The following is a 5,455-nucleotide window of genomic DNA, read 5'->3' as shown; positions in this document are numbered from 1 at the left end:
TATACAAGCAACTCCTGCAGCTCAATTCCAGAAAAATAAACGACCCAATCAAAAAATGGGTCAAAGAACTAAACAGACAGTTCTCCAAAGAAGACATACAGATGGCTAACAAACACATGAAAAGATGCTCAACATCACTCATTATCAGAGAAATGCAAATCAAAACCACAATGAGGTACCATTTCACACCAGTCAGAATGGCTGTGATCCAAAAGTCTGTAAGCAGTAAATACTGGAGAGGGTGTGGAGAAAAGGGAACCCTCTTACACTGTTGGTGGGAATGCAAACTAGTCCAGCCACTATGGAGAACAGTGTGGAGATTCCCTAAAAACTGGAAATAAAACTGCCTTGTGACCCAGCAGTTCCACTGCTGGGCATACACACCAAGGAAAGCAGGATTGAAAGAGACACGTGTACCCCAATGTTCATCACAGCACTGTTTATAATAGTCAGGACATGGAAGCAACCTAGATGAAAATCAGCAGACGAATGGATAAGAAAGCTGTGGCACATATACACAATGGAGTATTACTCAGCCATTAAAAAGAATACATTTGAATCAGTTCTAATGAAGTGGATGAAACTGGAGCCTATTATACAGAGTGAAGTAAGCCAGAAAGAAAAACACCAATACAGTATACTAACGCATATATATGGAATTTAGAAAGATGGTAATGATAACCCTGTATACGAGACAGCAAAAGAGACACATATGTATAGAACAGTCTTTTGGACTCTGTGGGAGAGGGCGATGGTGGGATGATTTCAGAGAATGGCATTGAGACATGTATAATATCATATATGAAACGAATCGCCAGTCCAGGTTTAATGCATGATACTGGATGCTTGGGGCTGGTGCACTGAGATGACCCAGAGGGATGGTACCGGGAGGGAGGAGGGAGGGAGGTTCAGGATGGGGAACACGTGTATACCTGTGGCGGATTCATGTTGATGTATGGCAAAACCAATACAATATTGTAAAGTAATTAACCTCCAATTAAAATAAATAAATTTATATTAAAAAAAAAACTTCGTGGGAAGCAAGGTATTTGAGCAAGGCTTTGGAAACTGTAGGATTTGTATGTAGGGGACTGATGAATAGAGATCATTCTGATCTAAGAAATAGCCAGGGCGGGGAAGAGTACAATTATAGAGCACTTACAGAGATGAGTGACTAGGTACATTTTTCTAGAGCTAAATGTAGGTAAAGTGGGAATTAAAAATAGAAAAATTGGTTGGGTTCAGGTTGTGAAGGACCTAGATGCCAGGTTAGTATTTGGATTTTTTTTAAAAAAGAGTTTTAATGAGACATAAATAGATGTCATTCAGGAAAAGACAGCAGCAATTAAAATGGATTTGAGAGGAAGAAAACTAATGGTAAGGAGGCCAACTAGCAGGCTATTAAAGTTGTTTTGATGCAGGGCACTGAGAAAGAGGAAATAATAATAAAAATGTGGGGGACAAATACTAGGAATATTTCAGTCAACTGAACTTGGTACCTGACTGAATGCAGGAAGAGTAAAAATTGATCCAAAGAATTTGGGGACAGATAATTCATAAATGTCATTAATGGACATTTTAAAACACGGGAAGAAAAGCTGGTTGTAGAAGAATAACTAGTTAATGTTTGGCCAAGCAGAACCTAAAGTATAGATGAGACGCTTAGGTGAAGGTATCTAGCTGACTACTAGAGTATGAAAAGGAGGTTAAAAAAGAAAAGGAGGCCAAAATCAAAGTTGATGATTGAGAGTTAGGAGTCATCTAGGTAGGGGGAATAATCCAAGTTATAAGATTGGATGAATCTGCCAGGAGACGGGGGAGACAGTATATAGAGATATGAGAAGCTGGCCAAGAGCGCATCCTTAAGAAATACTTATTTATTTGAGTTCAGAGAAGAAGAAAGAAGACAGAGGGAGGGAGCACACTCAAGGGAGTAATTTCAAGTGTGGGCACTTTCAACAATGTTTAATCCCACAAAAAGCCTGATGATAATGATGACTAAATTGGTTATTGAATTTGGCCACTAGGAGGGATAGGGAAGAAAGGTGATACTTGTTTAAAGAAATAAAGGGATTAAAGGAAAGTGTGGGCTTTTAGAAAAAAGACAGGAGAAACATATAGGCTAAGGGGGAGAATGCAATGGAGGGGGGGGGCACTGTAGGTTCAAGAAGGACAGGAAATAATTGATGAAGCCAGTGGATGAAGACAGAATCAGCACCTGGTTCTCCTTGCCCCCTATACCTATTGCCCCAAAGAACCAACTACCCCTCTCTTTGTCTTTGCCTATGTATTAATACTAATTCATTTTATCTGGACACACACCAACATTACTTTCTGATCTGTTCCTGCCTTCCTTGGATCCTGACTGCTGCTCTGGATCCTGGAAAGCTCTCCTTGCAGCAGATGCTTAATACTTACCTCTGATACATTGGCCTCCCTCTTTGTCCACAGCTCACACTTCTAGACTTTTGTCAGCTTTCATCTAGCCTAGAAAAAAATCCTACCCAATCTAGTCTCTCCATAGGACCTCCATAGGACTAGGTACAGGCCCTTGAGGGTAAGGATTAAACTTAGAATGTAGAAAACCTAATTCTTTTTCAGAGATAGAAAAAAGAGACTACAAGGGAGATGAAGAAAAGTTTGAGCTGGAGATGAGGGAGATTCATGTCAGACGGTTAAGCGCAAAGCAGTCATCTGCAAAGTATGAAGGTGGCAACAGTAGGATTTCAGGAGAAAGATTGCTTATAAGCTTAATATTTATAATTTACATTGCTTTTTCTAATTGACTGCTATTATACTGGGCTGGCAAAAAATTCATTCTGATTTTCCTGTAAGATGTTATGGAAAAAGGAGAATGTACTTTCTGGCCAACTCAGTAATTTTACAGTACATTTTTCTCAGCTCTGCTAGACTCTAATTCTTCAAATGGAGAATTACAAAATTATCAAAGAGCTTTCTGACTGCTCTTTATCAAAGGCATTCTAATATGCTCTCTCTCTGGAAGGCAATATTGTCAAATGAATAATCAACTTGAATTTTCATCAAAGTGTTTTAAGGTGTTCTGTTTCTAAAAGTTCTTCAATAACTCCAGTGGAGTTAAGTGTTAAATGTCCACAATAGTCATGCCACTTAGAACACATCTATCCAAAACAAGCAGATAAGCAAACAAAGAAAACCACGTGAGACTGACTTTCCAGATTGGATTGGTTAGGGATTCTGAAGTCAGGCAGAATTTGATGGAGAATGCATCACTTACCAACAGTATAGTATAGCAAGAAAGAGCAGAAGAGCATTGTGGTATCAGACTTCCTGGGTCCAAATTATGACTCTCTGACCTATTCAACTCAGGGAAATAACTCCCCAAAGTCTCAGTTTCTGTTATCTGTGATACTAATACAAGTGGAATCATCATGTAGACACATAAGACTACGGTGAAGGTTGCATGAGGCGGGTCATACACGTAGGGTTAACAACATGAGCTCTGTGTCATGCTGTTTGGATACCAGCTCTGTCATGGGCTAATTCTGAGACCTTGGGTAAGCTACTCTCTATGCCTCAGGTTCCTCATCTGGAAAATCAGAAAGATAGTATGTCTTCCACAGGACTGTTGTAAAGATTGGATGACATGATAATATAAAGGACTTAAGGAATTCTCTGGTGGCCCAGCGGATAAGAATCTGCCTGCCAGTGCAGGCGACATGGGTTCAATCCCAGGTCTGGGAAGATTCCACATGCCACGGGGCAACAAAGCCCATGCTCTAGGGCCTATGAGCTGCACCTACTGAGCCCAAGTGAAGCCCACTGAAGCCCAACTGCTTAGAGCCTGTGCTCTGCAGCAAGAGAAGCCACTGCAATGAGAAGCCCGCCTACTGCGAGGAAGAGGAGCCCCTGCTCGCTGCAACCAGAGGAAAGCCCTCACAAAGCAACAAAGACCCAGAGCGGCCATAAATAAAATTCTTAAGAAATATAAAGGGCTTAGTATAGTGTCTAATGCATAATGACTTTTTAAATAAATACTATTGTTTTGTATTCAACACAATGCCTGATATTGTATTGCCAGCACTCAATAAATTGTTCTAAATTATTCTAAAGGGAAATCTTTTAGTGTCTCTTTAAGACTACTTTACGTGCGTGCTAAGTCACCTCAGTCATGTCCAACTCTGTGCGAGCCTGTGGACTGTAGCCTGTCAGGCTCCTCTGTCCATGGCATTCTCCAGGCAAGAATACTGGAGTGGGTTGCCATGCCCTTCTGCAGGGGATCTTCCCAACCAAGTGATCAAACCTGCATCTCTTATGTCTAACTTGCATTAGAAGGCGGTTCTTTACCACTTTCACATTCACTTTTCACTTTCTTTACCACTAGCGCCACCTGTGAAACCCCAAGACTACTCTGATTCCTTTATAAATAATGGTTTACCTAAAGCCTAGTTGACAATACACACATTCCAGCTACCACTAACGGGATACATTTTCACACAGTTGTAGCAAGTTGAGTTGCTGAAAACTAAATTATCCAGAAATGAAGTATATTTAACACTGCTCTTGAGAAGGACGTATACATAGCACAAACAGAGCAAGATTTTAAGTAGGAGCTCTGACATGAAGAAAAAAGTGAAATAATTGCAAACTGAAGAAACACTATAAAAAGCAATGGATGCAGAGCCAGAGGCAATGATGTCCCTGCTTGGTTACAAAATGCTAAGAAACAGTAGTGGTGGGTAGACCAGCTGGACCCACTGCCAGGAGTTCTATGAAACTATATTGTAAAGACTGATACATTTGACTAAAAGTTATTTTGGTCCTGTAAAAATGAACTTCTTCCTATATATTGTGTTACTCATTTCAATTAGCTCAGTCGGTCTGGATTAGAATAAAGCCACTCTAGATAATGCGTTAAGGAATGTCTGAATAGTTGGTCCTTCCGTGCTACCTAATAGGATATAGTTGTGATTCTGTCCAGATTACTGCGCCTGCTGCCTGAAGCTGATTCAGTGCCCCTTAAATACCAGCTCAGGTGTGACTATAATTTTTCTCAAACTTGGTGGCCTTCTCAGGCACCATCTTAAACTGATACACTTAGGCTAAACTGACTCTAGCTTTTTTCTCCCTCTTTGAATTTGGGCAGACAAATCACTATGCCATGTACAAGCTCCCACTGGAGAAAAGTGGAGAAGGGCGTGGCAACCCATTCCAGTATTCTTGCCTGGAGAATCCCCATGGACAGAGGAGCCTGGCAGGCTATAGTCCATGGGGTCGCAAAGAGTTGGACACGACTGAGTGAGTAAGTATATGGAGCACTGGAGAAAAGGAATGTAAAAATCCAGCTTTGATGCAATGAGCCCCCTAACGAAGGATTGATTTCATCAGGGAGCAGTCCTAGAACCTGCCTTGAGCATTCTACAATTCAACAACTTCTACCAACCTAAGAAGCTTTTGGAACTATACACTTTGATAA

This window comes from Oryx dammah, unplaced genomic scaffold (genome assembly GCF_014754425.2).
Source record: "Oryx dammah isolate SB20612 unplaced genomic scaffold, SCBI_Odam_1.1 HiC_scaffold_26, whole genome shotgun sequence".
Lineage (NCBI taxonomy): Eukaryota > Metazoa > Chordata > Mammalia > Artiodactyla > Bovidae > Oryx > Oryx dammah.
Note: the sequence above shows the minus strand (reverse complement) of the source record.